Source organism: Pinus tabuliformis, chromosome J, assembly GCF_031772625.1.
Source record: "Pinus tabuliformis cultivar Carrire ecotype Pingquan chromosome J, CPIR1, whole genome shotgun sequence".
NCBI classification, from domain to species: Eukaryota; Viridiplantae; Streptophyta; class Pinopsida; order Pinales; family Pinaceae; genus Pinus; species Pinus tabuliformis.
Window position 1 is genome coordinate 377,378,492 of NC_142295.1, and position 24,726 is coordinate 377,403,217.

Here is a 24,726-nt window from a genome sequence, read left to right on the forward strand (position 1 = left end):
AAGACCATTTTGGATCGAATCTATTGCATCTATGCCTTTTTCCTTCTATTCAAATTTATGCATTTTCTCTCAATGATTTGTTTTCTATGAATTAGACTGTATTTACTATGCGAAACTGTGGAATCTATAATATTTATGCATGATAAGGGTAATTAACTACCTTCGTGAAGTATTAGATAGATTTGTTGTAATTAACTGTTTAGAAAAGGGTATATCTGCACGAAGGTAGATCTAGGGATACAATTTATTGTGCAAAAGTAGTAAATTTGTACCTTTTTTGTAAGTTAAGTACGATCATGTACCTATGCGAAGATCTAAAGGTCATTTCAATAGAGTTGCAGTAGTTGACAGTCAGAAGGAATAAATATGCCTGAAGGTAGATCTGAGCTATAGATCCTCGGGAAGACCATCACACAAGCCTCTGGATGCAGAAACCTGGTTCTAGCATCCTCAAATATGGCTTCGGGTGAGACTGGAGCTTGCGCTATGCAAGTTGTTGCCAAAAGGGCCAACAGTTAGGGCTTTGTTGGTTGGCATGAATAACTCTGAACCAAGGTCAGGCTCCCTTAAGCCAAAAAATGGTTTTGTTCCCGAGACTGGGACCAATCTGAGGAATGTGTGATGTCGAATAAGTGGTTCTCTATGAAGAAAGAAATTGAGAAGTGGATCAATCGAAAGGAAAATGCATTTGCAGCTCAGGAGAATAGAAAATTGCGGTTATCTAAGGAGTAGTGGTTGAGTAGATACCTATGCTCAGACGAAAGCAATTTTTTTTCTTTCTATTTCTTCCCTAGCGAATTGCATGAGTGGCTATCTAGATTGGAAGACAGTCAGGGTACGAGGAGACTTGACAACCCTATTGTGTGGACTCCAGAGCTAGTGAGGTTCTTAGAAGCTTCAGAAAAAAACATTGCATGGGAAATTGATCACTAGATTGATCGCAATCAATACAATTGTCAGTTACAGTGAAGCAAAGCGCAGGCTCTTCAAGAGACCACGAGGTAAGTACTTGAAATCAATAAAAACTTGGATTAAAATGTTGTTATGTGAAAAACGGGTTATGCCATCACCTTGATGTTTGGAACTACACGAAGTGGAAAATCCTTCAGACGGAATGGATAATTAGGCTTTGAGTATAGTCCGTTGATCGGATCCCCTTCAAGCGATTATGAAGGGACAATCCTAAGTACACCTCGGAGTGCAGTACAATTGATTAGGCAGGGTATCCCGCGAATACCTCATCCATCCAATCCACCTCCACCTCCACCTCTAATGCATACAGCTAGACCTTCATCTCCACCTCCATCTCCACCTCCACCATTCAACATGGCGAACTCAATGAAGATGCTGATTTTTAAAGGGGTATGGAGCGAAGACCCTAAATAGTTCTGGTTCGTTGCAGGTGCTGTGTGGACATGACAACATATTATGGATGATAACATCAAGAAAGCACAATTGGTCATGGCATTACAAGACTAAGGATTAACATGGTACATCAAGTACTGCATTGATAACCCCAACGTGACATTGGCAGAAACCCAGCAGGTGCTGAATAAAGAGTTTAGAGAGCCTAAGTTAGAGGTGCAGTCAGTAACTGGGTTCAAAGAAATTTGGAAAAATGTAAATGAGTCATCCTGGGATTTTGATCAGAGGTTGAAATGCCTAATCAGGCAGGCCAATATGGTGATTTCAGATTCCGAGCATCGGGACTAGTATATCACGTCGCTCTTACCACACTTAAGATTTTCGTTGTCACAACAAAAGATAAAAACTCAAGCAGAGGCGGTAGTGACCATGATGAGGTTGGAAGCCTCACTAATAAAGGATACAAACATTGAAGTACAACAGATCCAATCACAGCTAGAAAGCCTGCACTTGGAGTTGTAGAGCCTGAAGAAAGGAAAGGAGGCCCAACCTGAAGTTCGTGTGAAAGTTTTGTTCTTGAAATGCAAGGGCCATGGTCACGATAAGGACCATTGTTTGGTTTATCAAAATTACCTTTTGGGTGGGGCCCTTTCCCCCCGAAGCTAGAAAATACCGTTGGGATGAGCATAGGAGCTGCACCATGGTGCGTTGTTTTCTAGTTGGACAACATGCAACGATAATTTCCATTTACTACAGAAGTTTGTACAGACCCCCAATAGTTGTTTTGAAACTTTTGCAAGTCTATAGGTCATGATGAATGTCATTGTCGAAGTTATGAACTAATGATGGATAGTACCCCTACCTACAGAATGCAGGCAGAAAATCAACCTCAAGTGAAGGGCGCAGGTGCAGTGCACGAAGGATTCCAAGATCGTGGAAGAGGAAGAGGAGGAGGGGCTAGCAGGGACCGTGGCCATATTATTTGCTATAATTGTGGAAAAGCAGGACACTCCACGTGAGACTGCCAAAACCCCACACATCCATCATGTCAATACTACAAATAGTTTGACCATGTGATAGAAGATTGCCCGATCCTTATAAAAAATATGCAATAAAAGAAGATGCAGACCCAACAGCCAATGCAAAACATCTAGATGATGAGGGAGGAGCCTCACGAAGAAGATCATAGTGTAAATATCGTGACAAGAAGTGGTATGGCCACAGGAGAAGACAAGGGAAAGAAGCCTAAGGCTAAAGGTTGGGTGCATAAGGCTGCCGAGAAAGAAGTAGACTTTGACGTTAATAAATCTAAAGAGACATTCATGGAAGCAAAGAAGAGCTTCGCTGAGGCCTCCACCTCAGGAAGTCAGGAGAAACTATTAGAAACTGATACGACACAAGAGGTAGATCCTTCGTTGTTATCCACTTTTCTAAAGACCTGTATGAAGTTGTTGTGCGATAAGAAGGCAGTAGAAGGACTCCAAGAGCTAATAGACAACTATGCGGGTAAGATTAAGCTTCCTTCATAACAACGCGCTGTGAGGAAGCTAGGTAAGCATAAGAATTGGATAGGGCGCGAGATGAGTTTGACTGCGCAGATAGGAGAGTATGAAATGGACTAGGTAATATTGGATCTGGAGTCAGATGCAAATGTGATGCCTAAAAAAATGTGGGAAAGGATGGGGAGAAATGTGCTGTAATGGTCCCCTATACATCTATGCATGGCCATTCAGTAGAATATTATTCCGATGCGGTGCTTATATGGTGTGACAGTAGATATGGAAGGAGGAAGTGCTCCGGCGGATTTTAAAGCAATAGAGATAGTAGATGACATCAATCCATATCCTGTGATAATAGGAATTGATTGGGCTTTTGACATGGACACGGTAATCAACTTGAAGAAGCAGAAGATGAATTTTGAAAGGAAGGTGCTCAATGTTATAGTATCGTTAGACCCTGCAGAAGGAGCACGCTATACTGAACCTATTCGTGACTTTATGGAGGATGATGATGATTGTTAGAAAATTATATGTTATAGAGCAATGGAACAAATGAAATATATTGCAGAAATATAAACACAGAAAACACATAAAACAAGAGAGACATAGATATACGTGGTTCACCCAATTTGGGCTACGTCCACGGAGAAACAGGCAGTCCTTCCTTTTATATTATCCAGCAAACTGAAGAGATACAATCTACAGTAGATCCGTTGTAATTCCCTCTTCACTTTCACACATTTTCCTCTCTCTTTCTCACTCAGAATAGATATGTACATAGACGCAATACAATTCCCTCATATATATTGAGGGGTTGCCTTCTAGGGAGAAAAACCTTAAATTTTACATAACTTCTATCGTAAGATCTCTGCCTAATGAATGATCCAGATTGACTACGAAATTAAAACATTTTACAAGGAAATTTTACATCTATTTTTAGTTTCGGGGGCGTTGCCCCCAATCCCTCACTGGGGGGTGGGGTGGGGGGGGGGGCGGCTCCAAATAATCATCATCACCCCCCCTAGGCCCCCATGGTGGAACACATTTATAGGTGGCATTGTCACAACATTACGAACTGGGGTCCAATACGGCGATACCTCTGAATAAAGAAGAAAATTAGGCTCCACTCCCAACAATCTCCCACTTGGAGACTCATTATATCAACTCCACAACTGCTTAATTTACTGGACAATGACTCCACTTTGGACCTGATTGTTTCTCATCTTCTTCATCATACTTGAAGACCAATTTAAACTGAGCAGAATCTCAGTTTCTCCCTGGTTACAACTTTTGTTAACATATCTGCAGGATTCTGGCGAGTGTGTATCTTTTTTAGCTTGAATTGTCCATCTTCCAACATTGACCATATCAAATGGTACTTGAGTTGTATATGTTTAGTCTTGGAATGAAATGCAGAGTTCTTTGCAAGATGTATGGCACTCTTGATGTCACTGTATAACTTGCCCAACTCCTGCATCTTACCGAATTCATCTAGAAACCTTTGTAACCAAATCATTTCTTTACTAGCCTCTGTAGCAACAACATACTTTTATTCCATTATTGAGAGTGCAACAACACTTTGTAGTTTCGAAACCCAAGTAATAGCTGTTCCACCTACAGTAAACACATACCCTGTTGTGCTCCTCTTGTTATCTCTATCACCTGCCATATCTGCATCAACATATCCCTGTAGAGAAATGTTTGAACCACCAAAGCATAATGCTTGATTTTTGGTACCTCTCAAATACCAGAGAATCCACTTCACTGCCATCCAATGTTATTTTCCTAGATTTTTCATGTACCTGCTTACAACTCCCACTGCATGTGCAATATCAAGCCTTGTGCAGACCATTGCATACATTAAGCTTCCAACTGCTGATGCATATGTAACTTTAGACATATGAGCCATTTCTTCCTGAGTCTTGGGACACTCCTCCTTACTTAATTTGAAATGGCTAGCCAAAGGTATACTAACTAGTTTTGCATTCTGCATATTAAACCTTTTTAACACCTTTTCTATGTACTCACTTTGCGACAATGTTAATTTGTGATTCTTCCTGTCTCTAGTTATTCTTATACCAAGGATTTGTTTTGCAGCACCCAATGAGTTTTCCAATTTTCTTTTGAGAACATTTATTTCCTGCATGTTAGAACTTGCAACAAGCATGTCATCTACATACAATAACAATATAATATAGCTGCCATCATTTTTCCTTTTGAGATAAACACAATGATCAGAGTGACATCTGGTATAACCTTGTTCAGACATAAACCTGTCAAATTTAGATACGACTTCCTTGGAGCCTGTTTTAAGCCATACAAGCTATTCTTCAACCTGCACACTAGTTTCTCCTTCCTTTTTACCTCATATCCTTGTGGTTGCTACATTTATATCTCTTCCTCGAAATCCCCATGGAGAAAGGTTGTCTTTACATCTAACTACTCAAGATGAAAATCTTCAACTGCTACTAAACTTAAAATAGTTATGAGTGAAGTCATTTTAACAATAGGAGAAAATATCTCATCAAACTATATACCCTTTTTCTGTGCGAACCCCTTCACCACAAGTCTAGATTTATGCCTTTTTCTACCTCCATCTTCTTCCTTCAACCTGTAAACCCATTTATTCTGCAATGCTATTTTACCTGCAGGAAACCTGACTAAGTCCCAAATCTGGTTATGTGCTAAGACATCCATCTCTTCTTTCATGGATTGCTCCCACTTTTTCCTGGTTTCTACCTGCATTTCTTCTTCATAACATTCTAGTTCAGCAGAATCAGTCAACAATACATAATATAATGAAGGAGAGTATCGTTGAGGGGTCTACTTATCCTGGTAGATCTTCTAACACTACTTTCAGGTGTTTTAGGTGCTTTTTGATGTTGTGGTTGTTGTTGTTGTTCTGTCTGTTGATCATTATGATTTTCAGGCACCTTCACTTTTTCTGTGATCTCATCAAGCACTGTGTATTCTCTGTTTTCTTTTTCCTGTTTCTTTTCCTACATCTAATCCTTATACAAAACCTTTTCATTGAATATGACATCTCTGCTCCTAATGATTTTGTGTTTTTCATAATCATAAAAGTGATAACCAAAATCATTAACACCATATCCAATAAAGGTACATTTATTTGATTTTTCCTCAAGATTTGTTCTATTTTCTTTATTAATGTGGACAAAGGCTTCACAACCAAAAGTATTTAAAAATGTGTAGTTTACCTTTTTACATGTCCATGCCTCCTCTGGAATACCACCATCCAAGGAACTCAAAGCCCCTCTATTTATTAGATAAAAAACAGTGTCTACAAAATCTGCCCAAAATTGTAAAGGCAATCCTGTGTGCAATCTCATGCACCTTACACACTCGATGATTGTCATGTTCATCCTTTTTGACACACCATTTTCTTGTGGTGTTCCTGGAACTGTCTTCTTTCTATGAATTCCATTCTGTGAATATTATCTATCAAACTCTTTGCTGCAATATTCACCTCCATTGTCTGACCTGAGACACTTCAACCCTTTTCCTGTCTCATTTTCAACCAAAGCTTTCCATTTCTTGAAAGTATCAAATACATCACATTAATTCGAATACAATAAATCTAGGTTTTGTTGGTTGCATCATCAATAAAAGTAACATAATAAAGAGAGCCACTGAGAGATGATACCTGAGCAAGTCCCCATACATCTATATGCATAAGATCTAATTTTTCACTCTTCTTTTCTTTCCCAACTCTGAGGAATCTGACTCTCTTGTTTTTTCCATTAACACAATTCTCATAGAATTTTAAATAAACATGCTTCAAACCTCGCAACAAATTTCTTGAGTGAAGAATTTGCATCCCCTTCTCACTCATGTGCCCAAGCCTATGATGCCATAATGTCGTATCTTCTCCTGTAGAGGTTAAAGCATTAACAAAATTAGAAATACCATTGCATAAATACAATGTACCAACCTTTTCTCCTTTTTATATTACCAGGACTCCTTTAGAGACCTTCTAGGTTTTATCCGTAAAAGTAGTTACACAACCTTCACCTCCCAACTGCCCTGTTGAAATTAGATTTTTCTTCGGATCTGGAACATGTCTTACCTCCTTCAATAGCCATTGATTTCCATTCTACTATTTTATGAAAACTATACCCATTCCAATGACTTTATAGGGTTTATCATCACCCAATCAAACCTGTCCAAAATCTCCTTGAACATAATCATTAAAATGTTTCCTATCAGGTCTAGCATGGAATGAGGCCCCTGAATATACTACCCAGACATCAATACTATTTTCTAATGAAAGAATCAAAGCATATTGCAACACATCACCTGTCACATTCACTTCATGATTGTTTTCTTACTATGCGTCTCCTTCTTTTCCCTTCCGAGACTTGCAGTCTTTCTTCAGGTGTCCTTTCTTCCTGCATTTCCAGCACACTATTCCCAATATAGACTTGGATATGCCTTTCTTTGACTAACTACGATATCCTAGGCTCTTTCCTCTTTCCATTTTTCTTCTCCTAGTCTTTGTAGCCAAAGCATTACTTGATGTCTCGCCAGAGCTTTTCCATCGCATTTCCTCGCTAAGGATTGCACTGACAACATCATCAAACTTTAAAGTACTAGATCCAGAGATAAGAGTTACTAATGGCTATAACTAAAGAATTCCAACTTTTTGGCAATAAGCACAAAAATAACAGAGCCCTAACTTCATCATCAAAAGTTACCCCTTCGGAACTTAACTGATTAGTAACTGTATTAAATTCATTTAAATGATTAGCAACAGATCCACCTTCTGACATCTTCATATTAAATAAACACTTCATAAGAAATACATTATTTGAGGCCAAGGGTGTTTCATATAGTTTGGCCAATGTCGACATTAAACCCTCTGTTGTTGTTTCCTTTGAAATATTAAAGGCTATCAATGCCGCTAGGCACAACCATATTTTTCCAGGTGCCTTTCTGTCGAGAATATCCCATTCTATGTCTATCATACTTATCAGCTTCTTTGTCTTTTCGCTTAATGGTAGGTATAAGTATTATGATACATATAATCTTCCATCTTCCATAGCTGGTAGTTTTGGCTGTTAAATTTTTTGACCCTAAACCTACCATCTTCTGCAATTGCTCCCACTCAAACCAAGAACCCTTTTCTCCTACGAGTTTATCATCCAAATAGATCTTCAGCTCTGATACCAATTATAAAATTATATATTACAGAGCAATGGAACAAAAAATATATTGTAGAAACATAAACACAAAAAACACATAAAAGAAGAGAGACACAGATATATGTGGTTCACCCAATTTGGGCTACGTCCACGGAGAAAGAGGCAGTCCTTCCTTTTATATTATGCATCAAACTGAAGAGGTACAACCTATAGCAGGTCCGTTGTAATTCTCTCTTCTCTTTGACTCAATCTCCTCTCTCTTTCTCACTCAGAATACATCTCTACATAGACACAATACAATTCCCTCATATATAGCGAGGGGTTGCCTTCTAGGGAAAAAAAACCCTAAAGTTTACATAACTTATACCATGAGATCTCTGTCTAATGAATGGCCCAGATTGGCTATGAAATTAAAACATTTTACAAGGCAATTTTACATCTATTTTTAGGTTCAGGGGTGTTGTCCCCAATTCCCCACCAGGGGGGCTCCAAATAATCGTTGTCACCCCCCCTGGACCCCCCTGGCAGTGCACATTTATGGGCAACGTTTCTACCACATTACGAACTGGTGTCCAATGCGGCGATACCTCTTAATAAAGAAGATAATCAAGCCGACACCTAACACTGATCTAGATCAGATATACAAAATCATAGCATGAGACGAAGATTGGATAAATCTTACGGATGATGGATGAATTACATGGGATAGGGATAGTTCATGTACCTCAGACTCGAATGAAGAGTGCGAGCACTGGAATAATTGGTTGAATGAAGTATCTATGCTCCGGTGCAATATGATGACCAAATCACTGTGGTGTGTCTCAACTGAGGTAAGAAAGCTTCCACATTATGATGGTTTGACTGAATGATCTATTTTTGGATGAATTTGAAAGGGAAGTGCCTGAAGAACATTTCTTCCAAGTGCTTGAATTGGTACTGAGTGCTACACCTACCCGTTGGTTGGGTACACACAAGGAGAAATTCACTAGTTGGAAGGAATATAGAAGGGGTATGAGATTAAGGTTTGGATATTCTAATAATAGGATTATTGAGAAGTAAAGTGGGAAGGATGATCCTCACGAGCATTTCTCATGGTGGACTGGAGCTTGGGGAACGAAGCCAGAACCAAAATGGGTGTACTTCTTCTGTCATACCTTAGCTATAATCCAATGAATTGGTATTTGGAAACAAAGCTTCACCATGGGACAATTGAATGGGAAATCTTAAGAGAAATTTTTTTACTGACTTTCATCTTTGAGGATAGGTTTGAATGCATTGATAAAGTGCTTCAGGAGATAAAAGCCACTATCTTTAGGATGTTGAAGGAACCGGTAGAATGGACTCAGCCAGATTGGAGTACACAGTTGCACCATACACTGGAATGTTATAATGTGACTACTAAGGAGGAAGAACAAGATCTGCAGAATATTAACATTCCAGAATCTGAGGGACAACGCAAAGTTGAGGGACCTCAGACAGAGAACCCTAATGTAACAGAACCACTGAAAACTCAACAAGGAAATATTGGATCTAACAAAGAACCTAAGTTTGCGAAGATAGTAGACGATTGGGACAAAGATAAAATTGATAAGGTGGCTGAAGTGTTGTGTGAATACCAGGATATATTCCCAACAAAGTTCTTGGATCTGAAGGGTATCATGGGAGATCTAGGCATAATGAAAATTACTTTGAAACCTCACGCGAAGCTCGTAAAGCATAGACCTTATTGGCTTAATCCGAAGTATAAAGAAAAGGTGCAAAAAGAGCTTGATAAGATGATGGAGGCCGGAATCATTGAGCCAGTAGAAGAATCTGATTGGGTGAGCCCCATGGTGGTTCAAGAGAATAAGCAGTAGGGAGAAATCAGGATATGTGTAGATCTAAGGAAGATGATCGATGCAAGTGTGCATGATCTGTTTCTAACACCATTTACAGATGAAGTATTAGAGAATGTTGTAGGATAGGAGGCTTATTCATTCATTGATGGGTTCTTAGGATACCATCAAATAAAGATCGTACTGGAGGATCGTAGCAAGACAACCTTCACTACAGAGTGGGGATGCTTTTAGTACATAGTAATCCCATTCAAGCTGAAGAATGTACCCACGATCTTCCCCAAGGTAGTAATCACGATGTTTGAGGAGTTTATTCATAAATTCATGGAGGTTTGTTTTGATTACTCGACTGTGTTTTGATTAGTGAAGTGCCATATTTCAAGTCTATGCCTCATGCTAGATAGATGTCGCAGGTACCAGATCAAGTTGAACTTGAAGAAATGTATATTTTGTGTGCCTTTTGGATTTTTTCTAGGCCATGTAGTATGCAAGCAGGGATTGATGGTGGACCCTGCAAAGATCATAGTGATTGTGAATTAAGAAGCCCCCAAGAATGTTAATCAGTTGCGCAGAATGTTGGGATACACAGGCTACTATAGGAATTTTATCAAATCTTATGCCCAGATAATTGCACCGATGGAGAAAATCTTAAAGAAGGATGTGACTTTTTGTCAGGATGAGGAGAGTCAACAAAGCTTGGAAATGTTAAAGGACAAGATGGTGACTACATCCATCTTGGTATTTCCATATTGGAAGAACAAGTTTCATGTGCATGTAGATTCCTCATGTATTGCGTTGGGTGTGGTATTCACCCAACTTGGTGAAGGTGATATTGATCACCCAATAAGATTTTCCAAGGCCGAAAAGAATTACTTCACTACAGAGCACGAAGGGCTGGCAATGGTCTATGCGTTGTAGAAGTTTCAACATTATTTGTTGGGTGCACACTTCAAAATGTATTCAGATTACTCTGCCCTCAAGTACCTGGTCAATAAGTCTGTGTTGGGGAGCGGGGGGGGAATATGTAGGTGGTTGTTGTTGTTCGAGGAATATGATTTTGAAGTAATTGTGAAGCCAAATGATTGAATGTGGGACCAAATCATCTATCTTGGATTGAGACAGGCGAAGAACCAAATAATTTGGACAAAGGATTTCTGGATGCACAACTCTTTGTTTTGCGCATTTCAGATGATCATTTTGCAGATATAATTCAGTTTCTATCTACTGGAACAACCCTGGAAGGGTATTCTACTCAGCAGAAGAAGAAACTAGTGGTCCGCGTTGCTGATTTTTTTTTTATAGCGGGACATTTGTATAAGATGGGAACAGATGAAATATTGCTCCGATATGTTCTAGAGTTTGAGCACACTAGTATCCTTGCCGAAGCACATGGAGGCATGGCAATAGGACACTATGTAGGTAGACCAACTATGTAGAATATTCTACGTGCAAGGTTATGGTGGCTGAAAATGCATAAAGATGCTAAGGTATTTTGTAAAGCATGCGATGCTTGCCAAAGGAAGGTCAAGCCTTCGCGAAGAGATGAACTACCCTTAAACCCTTAGGTTTCGTTACAAGTATTCGACAAATGGGCAATGGATTTTGTAGGTCTGATACAACCACCAGGAAGAAAGATAGGCGGACGATACATTATTACTGCGACATAGTACTTGACCAGATGGGCAGAAGCACAACCAGTGAAGGATTGTACTGCTGCTATGAATGCGAAGTTCCTATTTGAATATGTCTTAATGTGGTTTGGGTGCCCTAAGATATTGATGAGTGATAGGTGTATGCATTTCCTGAACGAAACAATCAGTGCAATGCAACCATCAGGGAACATATGACTACCTTGGATAATGTCGTAACAAGATGCAATTTTATGTTTGAACATGCAATGTAGCTATAGACCACTTTGCAGGAGGACTGAAATTTACAGAGATTGGGTACAAAGGTTAGAGAGGCACAATAGAAAGTCAATGAGATCAGGGCGATTGCATGCACTTTGGCACTAATCTAGTGCTTCACATGCTTACAGGAAATGAAGGTACTACGGGCACAGGTTAAGGAGTTGCAGCACAAGGAACAAGTTTTGAAGGTTTGGCTTCATCCATGGATAGAGGAAGCGAGCTAGGTTACTCTGGATACCCAAGAGAAGCTGAAAACTTTCCAATAGACACAGAGGGCCATGTACCTCGCGATGGAGGAGCCAACTATAGAGAAGTTGGTTGAAGAAGTGTAGTAGGTTTTCGTGCAGAGCATAGTGGACCTTGAAGTCTTGAAGATGGAGTTTAATGAACTCCGCCACAAAGTGGAGAATCCAGCTGAGTGACTCGAGGGCAAGTTACCATATTTGTGTTGGGGGCCTATTGGGATGGGATCCCTAAGGTCAAATTTTGTCAGTAAAAGTAAAGTTTTGTAATAGCTTTTGTAAAATACTGCAAAGTCTCCATGAAATGAGGAAGTGGAGTGCGAATCTATGCAAGATTCAAAGGGGCATTAGTCCATGGTATTTTATTGCAAAGGCTATATTTAGTTGAGTCTTAGCAAGTCTTGGGGGATAACATTTGATAGAGAATCATTGTAAGGGCAAGGTCCTAAGGTAGGAAAATTTTGTTTCCTGTACTTAGGCGAAAGGGGAAGGCTCCTACAGCTAAGTGTGCGAGACCTTGGTAATTCCGCAGCTAAGTGCATGGGCCCCTGCAGCTGAGGGCGTAGGGTGGAAAGAGTCTGTAACTAAATGATAAATCTAATAAATATTGTTTTGGATCGAATCTATTGCATATGTGCCTTGTTCCTTACTTCTGTTTAAATTTATGCATCTTCACTCAATGATCCATTTTCTATGAATTAAAGTGTATTTATTGCGTGAAACTGTGGAATATATAATATTTATGCATGATAAGGGTAATTAACTACCTTCACGAAGTACTATATAGATATTTTGTAATTAACTGTTTGGAAAAGGGTAGATCTACGCAAAGGCAGATCTAGGGATATGATTTATTGCGTGAAAGTAGTAAATCTATACCTTTTATGCAAATTAAGTATGATCATGTATCTACGCGGAGATCTAAAGATCATTTCAATAGAGTTGTAGTAGTTGACTATCAGAAGGAATAGATTTGTGTGAAGGTAGATCTAAGCTATAGATCCTTGGGAAGATCATCACACAGGCCTTTGGATGCAAAAACCTGGTTTTAGCATCCCCTAATACTGCTTCTGGTGAGACTGCAACCTGCGCTATACAGGTTGTTGCCAAAATTTCTGTCATTTAGGGTTTTGTTGGTTGGCTCGAATGACTCTAAACCTGGGTGAGGCCCCCTTAAGCCAACAAATGGTCTCTATTCCACTCTTAGTAGAAGAAATAATTTTTGAAGGTGCGCACTTATCACGTATCCCAGTGTTAAAGCTGGAGGATTGGGATCTAGCTGGTCATGAGAGATTTCCTCATTTGGCCACCAATAAATACATGACCAATACTTACTATAAAGGGATTGTGGTCACAAGGTTGGAACTGATGAAATGGGTCAAAGGCATGGAGCAGGCTAGACTGCTGCATATGCTATGTGTGCCACACTTCCACCGATCAATTATCAATATTGTTTGTGTCTGCCAATTGCTCGCACTGGTGCATGATGGGTGTTTGTGGTTAGGGTAACATATCCCCATAACAAATATGTTGATCCATTGACTTACGAAGTTTCCCTATAAAGGGGCGGAACCTACCAAGGATTTTGGAGGCAAGAGAAAAGAGAAGAAGCTTGTGGATAGGATGAAAATTTAGTTTGGACTAGTCAAGAAGTTGTGCGGGTACTCCATCCACTCAATTACAGACCAAGCGGTGTAGTTTTCCACTCAGATTTTGGCCAGGAAGATCATGAGAAAATTTTGAGTGGACGACGTTCCAGCGCCAGTAATTTCGTTGGCTGCACAGTGCACAAAGTGGGTGTAGTGCAAATGTGTGCAGTACCTTTGCAAGGCATTTTTAGCAAATTTCAACTAAGCACAGGAGGAAAGCAAGGCATTTCACTATGCCTGGCTCCTCATGCTAATTGTACTAGTTGCATGGCGACTACCGGAGGATAGTCAGTTCCCTCCATAGGATGAAGAATTACCGAAGGCAGTGAAGTTTGCTTCACTATGGGCAATAAAGAATCTGGAGAGGATCACAGAGTCAATTATATTCTAGATATTGGTCGAGATGGACCTCCACACAGTCATAAGTCAGAGGCCAAGGTTCTATTTAACCTTGTTTGAGCAGTTACGGGTCTTCACGGAATTTAAGGCTGACTTCCATAATGTATCTATCTGAGTGAGGCAAGACCTTTAGAAGATATGGCACAAGTTTCCATACTTAGTTATAGAGGCCGTTGTGTAGGAAATAGTAGGACTATGGTCAGCGGAGTGGCAGGAGCCCACAAACCTTGGTGCAAGAACTAGTAAAGTAGGAGAGAACTCCTCAGCGCAGACAACATCTGAGAAGAAGAAGAAGGAAGCTGAGCAAGCAGAAGCGTGTGAGAGGGCTGGTCAAAATAAGAAAGATGTTGCTGCTAAGGCAGCTGCGGAAAAATAACGTGCTGAGAAAGAGTGTGCTGAGAAAGAGCGCGCTGAAAAAGTGGACATAGTGGAGGTCGAAGCATCGGCTTCCTAGCATACTGAAGAACAAGAAAAGTACAAGCAGGAAGGAGGTGGGGGTGACATGAAGAGTACTCCTTTCAAGATGTCGGAGTGCCAAAAGAAGACAACTTCTGGACCCAAGAAGAAGCGAAAATCATAAAAATAGGTGCACGCAGATCCAATGGTCCTCACTAAGGGGACTTGGTTGAGATTAGGGACAAGGTCCGAGATACAGAAAGGAAACTATGGCAATAGTTCAAGCAACAATACACGCAGACAATAGGGAGTGTTAAGAAGGATCTGCATGATTTGAAGATTCAGACAGGAAGAATTCAGGTGAGCATTGGACAAGCGAGCTAGGTTCCAGCGAGTTTATAGCAAGTGAGCATGAGTGTCATGGAACCAGAACAGACTGTGGACCTCAGAGCCATTTCCTTACCAGAAGGAAAATTACGCGCAGAGTAAGAGAAAGACAATGCCCAACTTGGAATGATTAAAGGAGTGGGTATGAATTTAGTCGCATTTCCACTTTAGACCCTCCATGCACTTCATCAGGGGGTCTCAGATGAGCTTCATATCAAAGAAAAACGAGTGCTATCGGTTATCAAAGAATTTAAAGCGAACAATTAATAGATCATTTCCAAGAAGGTTCAAGATCTTAAGGAAAAAGAAGAGCTCGCAATGCGAAGCTAGAGCCTAGAATCTGTATTACACAAGCATGTAACTTAGTACCAGAGCTGCACATTCCAAAGGATGTGACCACATCAACAAAGGTTTGAAAATTGGCCGTTGTAGTGTGACAGTCCAAAGAAGAGGTAGGCCGAGTTACTTTTTATTTTAAGATGAAGATATCGGAACTCTAATTGAAACTCCAATCGACTACTCCGTCAGAGGTTAGGGAGTAGCGAGATGCAACCATCAAGGAAGATATGACTACCTTGGATAATGTCGTAACAAGTTGCAATTCTATCTTTGAACATGTAATGGAGCTATGGACCACTTTGCAGGAGGACTTAAATTTGCAGAGATTGGGTACAGAGGTCAGAGAGGCACAACAGAAAGTCGACAAGATTAGGGTGACAGTGCACACCTTGGTTCCAATCTAGCACTTCAGGCACTTACAGGAAATGAAGGTACTACATGCACAGGTTGAGGAGCTGCAGCACAAGGAGCAAGTTTTGAAGGCTCGGCTTCACCCATGGATAGATGAACCGAGCCAGGTAACTCTGGATATCGAAGAGAAGCTGAAAACTTTCCAACAGACACGGAGGACCATGTGCCTTGCGATGGAGGGGCTAACTATAGAGAAGCCAATTGAGGAAGTGTAGTAGGCTGTCGTGTATGGCATTGCGGACCTTGAAGTCTTGAAGATGGAGTTCAACTAACTCCACCACAAAGTGGAGAAGCCACTTGAGTTACTCAAGGGTGAGTCACCATATTTGTGTTGGGGGGCTATTGGGATGGGATCCCTCAGGTCAAATTTTGTCAGTAAAAGTCAAGTTTTGTAAAAGAATGTAAAGTCTCCATGAAATGAGGAAGTAGAGTGTGAAGCTAAGTAAGATTCAAAGGGGCATTAGTCCCTTGTATGCGATAGGTCAATTTTGAGACTCACCCATGGTCCGTGGGCCATGGTATTATAATGAAAAGGCTATATGTAGTTAAGTCGGGGATAAATTGTGAAAGAGAATCATTGTAAGGGCAAGGTGCTAAGGAAAGAAAAGTTGGTTTCCTATACTTAGGTGAAAGGGGAAGGCTCCTGCAGCTGAGGGCGCAAGGTGGAAAGAGTCTATCACTGAATGGTAAATCTAATAAAGGCTGCTTTGGATCGAATATATTGCATCTATGCCTTGTTACTTACTTATGTTAAAATTTATGCATCTTCGCTCAATGATTCATTTTCTATGAATTAAAGTGTATTTACTATGCAAAACTGTGGAATCTATAATATTTATCCATGATAAGGGTAATTAAATAGCTTCACGAAGTATTAAATAGATCTGTTGTAATTAACATTTCAGAAAAGGGTAGATCTACACGAAGGCAGATCTAGGGATATGATTTATTGTGCGTAAGTAGTAAATATGTACTTGTATGCAAGTTAAGTACGATCGTGTACCTACACAAGTTTTGTAATAGTTTTTGTAAAAGAATGTAAAGTCTCCATGAAATGAGGAAGTAGAGCGTGAAGCTAAGTAAGATTCAAAGGGGCCTTAGTCCCTTGTATGTGATAGGTCAATTTTGAGATTCACCCATGGTCCGTGGGCCATGTTATTATAATGAAAAGGCTATATATAGTTAAGTCTAAGTGAGTATTGGGGGATAAATTGTGAAAGAGAATCATTGTAAGGGCAAGGTGCTAAGGAAAGAAAAGTTGGTTTCCTATACTTAGGTGAAAGGGAAAGGCTCCTGCAGCTGAGTGCGCAAAGATGTTGGTAAGTCCGCAGCTGAGTGTGCGGGCCCCTACAGCTGAGTGCACGAAGATGTTGGTAAGTCCACAGCTGAGTGCGAGGGCCCCTGCAGCTAAGGGCGCAAGGTGGAAAGGGTCTGTCACTAAATGGTAAATCTAATAAAGACTGCTTTGGATCGAATATATTGCATCTATGCCTTGTTACTTACTTATGTTAAAATTTATGCATCTTTGCTCAATGATTCGTTTTCTATGAATTAAAGTGTATTTACTATGCAAAACTGTGGAATCTATAATATTTATGCATGATAAGGGTAATTAACTAGCTTCGCGAAGTATTAAATATGTCTGTTGTAATTAACTTTTCGGAAAAGGGTAGATCTGCACGAAGGCAGATCTAGGGATACGATTTATTGTGCGTAAGTAGTAAATATGTACCTTGTATGCAAGTTAAGTACGATTGTGTACCTACACGAAGATCTGAAGGTCATTTCAATAAAGTTGTAGTAGTTGACATTTTGAAGGAATAGATCTGCATGAAGACAAATATAAGCTATAGATCGTTGGGAGGACCATCACACAAGCCTATGGATGCAGAAACCTGGTTCTAGCATCCCCCAATACTACTTCAGGTGATACTGTAGCCTGCACTATGCAGGTTATTTCCGAAAGGGCCAAGTGTTAGTGTTTTGTTGGTTGGTGTGAATAACTCTAAACCTAGATCAAGCCCCCTTAAGCCAACAACTTCCATGCACTCATGGATAACGTGGAAGGTTTTAATGAAACATAGGTCTATTCGCTGCTCACACACACACTTCGCGACTACCCATTGCAATGGTGTAGCATACTACCTCATAACTCTGTGCACTCATTCAAGCAGTTCAATGATCTAACTGAATCTATTTTTCACCATTTTGATCATGAAGCACTTGATAAAAAATTGTTAAAACAACAGAAGGCCCCACATGAATCACCTATGGATTTTTCATAGTACTTCTATCTACTCATGTTTGAAGGTCCAAAAAGTCAGATGAAATTCCAATATCTCATGGATAGATTTGAATATTGCCTCACCAAATCACTTTATCCCAAGATGAAGGTAAAGTTCAAAGCCCGCTCAACATATTTTAGTGATTCAACTATGCAATCACAAGTAGACATTGTCGCTGTCACAAGTGACTCTTCGCCTTCCCCTCATCAGACAGCTCCACCCCCGTAGAGTGATGTGGGAGAACATGCACACACAATTGTTCAATTGTCACATCCTCCCACCCTCACTACTCTCAATTTATGTGTAGATTTGGTTAGGAAGCCCATGGGTTGTCATACATAGTTGTTACCTCAACCTTCATCTTCATGTTCTGCTAATCCTTCAGATTGCACTATCTTCTGTTCTTTCGTTCCGTAGTCTACACCTATTCTGAACGAGGATCAAGAAATCGATGAAGTTCATGTTGCACAACCAACCTACGCTTTCATTACCGAAGAGTTTGACTGTGAACCTGAGCATGAACTCGCGGTGAAGGATGACCTCCTTCTATCCGTGCCTCCTCCATTTTTCACTCACATCACTAGTGATTCTATTATCTTTGATTTTCCTTGTGTAAATCCATCCACAAATGCATCTACTTATGGTCATTCACAAAACATGCCCGATGACAGCCCATCATCTGATAGCGGAGAGGAAAAATCTTTTTTTGAGAATCCACTTGACTTTTCATCTACTTTTTCTGGAAATGCAGAGGGTGAACATTCTTGGTTGTCATCTACCTGTCTGTATGATTCATCAAATCATGAGGATGTCGACAAACATCCTAAATTTTCTAATCATGGTTGTCATGATCTCTGTACTTCTTCATTTGATCACGGTGTTGATCCACTCACTAGTAATTTATCTAAGCCATTGATCTTCGATGATCTATCTATTGAGGAAGTAGAAACCCCACAGGCTGTCGAGGCACTTTAGCCTGAGCTAATGGTCATGTGAGGCCCTCAGTGTTCGGAGGTTAGGTCCACTTCCGATAAAAAAAAATTGTGAAACACCCAAGGCTCCTCATCACTCATCTTTATGCACTGAAGATCAATCCAACACACATATTTTTCTTCCTCCACTAGAATCACATGATCCTATTGCTTGCACACTGGAGGAATCATTCACAGCAAGCACACTTGCAAGGCATAAGTTGTCTCTTTGTCTCATGTTTTCTTGTCTGCCACAATCAAGAGAGTGCATATGCTTAACATCTGCACGTAGTGTAGCACGACACCATGGTAAGTCCACAGAGTGCATGTCATGGGCTTTCACTTTTCTCTTTTATGTGGATGCATTTAAAATTGGAGTGTGTTTGTCTTCATTTTTATATCTTTTATGTTTGTTGGTTGACTTGACTGTGCTTCTCGTGAACCATGCCTTCACCAACATGGGCCAACCAATGCGCCGGTGGCTGCATTGGAAATATCACTTCACATGAGTAGGCCCATGCACTGTTTAACATAGTAATAGGAGTAGTGTTTTCTTTCTTTCTTGTCTTTGCTTTATGGTTTGCATGTTTGTTTGCTTGCTGACTTAGTTTGGTTTCTTTGCTTTCTCTCTTTGCTTTCTTGTTGTCTTTTCACTTTACTTTGCTATTTTTTCTTTGCTTTGTTATGTTTGATTAATATCATGCTATTTTTGGTTTTTCCAATGAGTGTTGCCCTCTATTGAGTTTTGGCTTTTGAATGAGTATGTGGCTGAGATCCAAAGAGTCTCATGACTCTGCAACACTTGTCCATTCTTACGTTCGATTTCTCTGTGCTTGGTTAAACCTTTGGCCAATGAAGTCTTGATGGAAAATACGAGTCTTCTACAAGGGAAGCTTTGGTCCAACCATGAACCTATGTCCACAATGGGAAACCCCATGCTTATACTCAACCTTCTACTCTGTGTGTTCAAGCTCATCGAACTAGTAGAAGCAGAAAAGGGGAAAATCTGAATGAGCAAACCTATGTCATAGACCTCACATGCTTCTCTGAAGGAACAAGCTCTTCTGCTCTCAATAAGTCAGGATCTCTCTTCTACCCCAAAAATAAATAAGTGCTTATGCATAGTCCTCTTAAAAAAAACAAAGGTGAAAGAAGAGAAAGGCTTCCTACGTAGAGAGGTGAAGCATGCAACTCCACCGGGGTACTGACCAGGCTCGCTGGCAGTGGAGAAATGTGTGTGTTCCTGTGTGATTCTGCTAGGGTACTGTCCAAGCCTGCTAGCAGCAAAGCAACACCAGATATGAAAACTTATACTTTGAAATTTTTTAACTTGCGAGCCAAACTAGCCTTCCCAATTTTGAAACACTGTGATCAAGCTGAAAATTGTTGTGTTTGACTGAGTTGGAAAAAGGTGAACCATGTCTATCCATGGGGTAAGTGGGGAAGCCAAAATAAACCGCACATCGATTAAATACTCCCTAAAAGACCAAGGCCCTGTGCTGTCAATGGACCAACACATAGAAGCTCGAGTTTAACTAGTGTGTAGCCAGGTATTGTAGTGGATGCAACACCCTCCAAAGTTTTGGCATGCATCCAATTTCGGAGCCTTCCTTGGGTTTTTCTCGTGATTTTTGCAAGCACTTAGGCTCATCCCGTGAGCTTGTTTCAAGTCTTTTCACCCTCCTCACTTGACTGTTCAATGAACATCCTTTTACATGTCGGTCACTATGTCATGCTTGCAGCAATGTTCTGGCCATCCAAAAAGTCTGCCTTCGTGTGTACAATTTGTATTCTCTATGTAACAATTCATCGCACTCACACATGAAGTTGTATGTAGCATCGCACAAGCATCATCGTGGTTGTTCAACGATCTATCAAAAGTGTCATGCTTGTCGCTCGCACCATCGGTTGGTCACATTGATTATATGTTGTCTTGATGGTTAGAGGTGTCATATCAACGGGTCATGTTGAGTGTGTGTTCTCAAGGTCACATATGCATAAGTTCACTTGCTCACACACTTAGTCATTTTGCTGAAGTTTTGATGACCAAATCACCCTCCAATAGCTGGACCTTTGCGAAGGTGCAATGTGGAGTTTTAGCCCTTAGTGATCATGTACTACTGCATATAATTGCATAGTGCTTGAGGCTAACTCCCAGGCAGCTGGCACTGCGCAATACTGGAATTGACCAGACTATATGTCACCTAGAATAGTGCAGAATTTTCTCAGCAAGCCATCTCAATCTGTGTTGCCCGCAAGAAAATCAACCAAACCTCTAGTTGGTCAACTGGAGAGTTTGACCGGGCAGTGACCCCAGGCCTTACTCCTCCAAAAAATTGCGTAGAAGCTTCCAAGAATGCTTGGTTCTCTTGACTAAAGAAATTGTGTAAACATGACTGATAGGAACCCATTGCATGTCACTACACTACACCAAAAAATTGCCCAGTTTTCTCAGCCAGTCAACTCAACAACCGACTTGCTACTGAGCCTAAAAACTACATAGTTTCATGTGTAGTCACCCAGCTAATCAGCATCTTGCTCAGCTTAGAAACTACGTAAGGATGTCCAGTAGGCCAGCCTCTTAGATCTATGTAGTGTTTCCAGCAGCACTCCCACAGCCCACTGCCAGCTCCCCAGAAAAATTGCGCAATTTTTCCAAGCAACCTCCTGCAGCCCCCTTCCAGCTCCCAAGAGAAATTGCGTAGTTTTTTATCCCAGACCCCCTCTGCTTCCTGCACTGCCCCCCTGAAAAAATTGCGTAGATCTTCTCTCCAGCTGAGCTAGATCCCGCAGATAGTCATTGTTGATCCAGATTGTCCATCTCAATCTCTCAGTGACCTCTGCACAATTTTCACCGGTAGTACCAGGAGCCTGCATCCTAACTTGAAATATGCCTTGCGCAGTTTTAGAGCCTTGTCCTCTCTCCCGGTCACCTTCATTCGAAAGTGAATGACAATGCACCATGCTAGACTAGGAGATTTATGGATTTGATGTCGTCTCATCATGAGTGAATGGAGATACTTGTACATGGATGAGACATGAGGCGACAATGAACGGGTTGAACAAGGAGAGCATGCGAGGAGATTTTTTTGAAAATTAACAAGATGTGAATGCATGCGAGGAGATTATTCACAAATGGACGAAAGAGGAATGCATGCGAGGAGATTTGTTCATGAATAAATGAACACACGAAGCATGAAAAGTACAATAAAAGGAGCGACGTGCACATGCAACATCAAGCGAACACCAAGACCATTGAAGACTCCGCACACCTTGCCATGGGGAGGTGAAGCTATGAGACACCAAGAGCACATCCGTCACTCAACAACACTGTAGCTTGACATGCATGCCACTGGCAGCATGAACATACCCGCTCTGTCATGTCGAGTCATGTCATGAGTCATCTCGACCACATCACTACTATGGGCCACACTGTTGTAATCAATGTAATGTAACGTGGAAGTCCAAGACACCCACATGTAAATCTGAAGAGTCATGTAAAGTTGAAGAGTCATGTAAGTCAAACAGTCATGAGGGAAGTTGAACAATCGCATGGGCCAGTTTTGCCCTTGGGTATAAATACCCCTCATTTGTACATGAAAAAAACTTTCCACCTTGGTTCCTCCCACACAACATTGAGAGTGTGTAATATTTTCTTTGATGAGTGAGCAGTGGCTCTAATGCCTCGCTATCATGGTTAGTGATGTAATGGTGTACCAATGCGTCTTGGAACTTATGATTAATTTAGAAGCCTATTATCAGGCCAACACATTTTCACACATGTATTGTAATTGTTTGTAAGAATAATCTTTGAACACTTGTAATGCATGTTGCTTTAACTTGTATTAAGACAGTTGAATTGTTTCAGTTGTTTTAGTACATATGTTGTTGGAAATGTGTTGTATCAGTTGCTAACGTTGTCTCGGCCACCTGGGCTATCCTGCTGGACACTCAATAGATTCATTTGTGTAAACTTGTTATAATGCTCGTCGCACTCATGTGGACTATTCCATTGGGTGTTGTATGTGTTATTTTTTCACCTTGTGTTTGTGACTACCGCATCCGTGTGGACTACTCCACCAAAATTTGTGCATGTCCTATCATGTAGTGTGTCTCTAATAGAGTTAGGACTATTCCCTTTCAACTTGAGACTCACTTCCACCCTCTCCCTCTACAGTGAAATAAATTTGACACAAGTAAGACCAAGAACTCACCAAGCATGTGAGCCTCGCTGTTCGAAGACAAAGAAGACCAGTCTCACATGCTAACAAGTAAGAGCTAAGGCATATCTTTATGATAATGTCAACCAGGCCATCGTACTGGATGGGACTTATTGAGTCAAATTATAGCCTTATAATTTGATTAACATAAATCATCAACCTAGGTAGGTAAGTTTGTGAGATGCATGCAAAGTATATGTAGGCTTAACATGATAAGTGCTGATTAATCTAACTAGCCGATCACACAAAACCAATGACTCTTTACTACATCAATCACTTAGTAGAAAAGGCTATAGAGTGGACCAAACTTCCCTCTACAATTCTTAAGATTGCCAATGATGTTTAGGAAGAAATACAGAAATCAACTTACAATAAATTCAGAAATTCAATCAACATTAGAAATCAAATCTTCATTAACTGAATTCCACACATGAACATGAAACTAGTTCATTTAATCTAGTGCTGCTGATATATTAGAAAGAGTGCATTAGCTATTAAAATAAATTATTGCTACATAACAGAAATAAAATACATAAATAATAAACTATGGGAGTTGTGAGCAACGAGGGCCCTCCCTTACTCACAATCCCTTCAAATTAGAAGAGCGTGCTCACTGAAATAGACAGAACATATATCTTTGTACTAATCTGAAAAATATACAGTCGAATACAATCTGATATATATACTTCGTTGAAGCAAACCCAACAATCTAACAACCCCTATCATAAAAACTAGGGAAAAATTTATACATTTACAAAGCCAATATATGGCTTGAAATAAAGGAGACTGCTAATCTAAGCCATCGGCTGACAAAACTATTACAAAATATCAATTTTAGCCATACTGGGTCTAATCCATGACTAAAAGAATGGATTAGATGAAATTTGTCACATGGTTGTAGCTTTCCTCCAAATGGCCAACGAGAGAAGGCTTCTGAATATGGGCGGTGTTGTTGGCAAATCTAAAATGACCAATAGGAAAACAACCATATATGATATATTCCCCACAAAACCCATGTTCCCATTTGGCTTAGACATTTGTGGAACATGGCTAACCACCGATGTTGTTGCAGGAAATCAGGGTGGTTACAGGAAATCTGCGATTGCAGGAATTCCAGTGTCTTGTCTTTGAGGTTTCTGCGAGTTTCATCATTGTTTAGATTCTCTTCCGGATTCATCGCATAAGGATTCCTTTCCATCGACGTTTCGAACCAGCAACGATGGTTCATCTTCAGGAATAGGATTGCACAACTGTCTGCTGGAATGACAGGCCTATTTCTGAATCAAAACAAATCTTCAAAAGAACTCGAGATTAGTTGGCATGGTAATTAATTAAAGAAAAACTAGCTAAGGAATACTTAAAGTTAAGGTAAAAGACTCTTTTTAGTGTTAATTTTCATACCTTTAGCTTATGGCACCCTTTTGGCAAAAACATAAGTGTTATAACTGAAATAGGCGTAATAGGGGTTAAAGATAGTTCAAAATGGGAGAGGCAAAGTATGGAAAAAGGTTTCAAAATTGAGAAAAACGAAGCCCCAACATCTCCCCCACACCTAGCTCCTTGCATGCCCCGTATGCAAGAAAAATTGTTGCGTCTTCCCCAAAAAGAAAAGGGAAATCAATCCTTATGCTGAGCTACAGCTACTGCAACCAACTG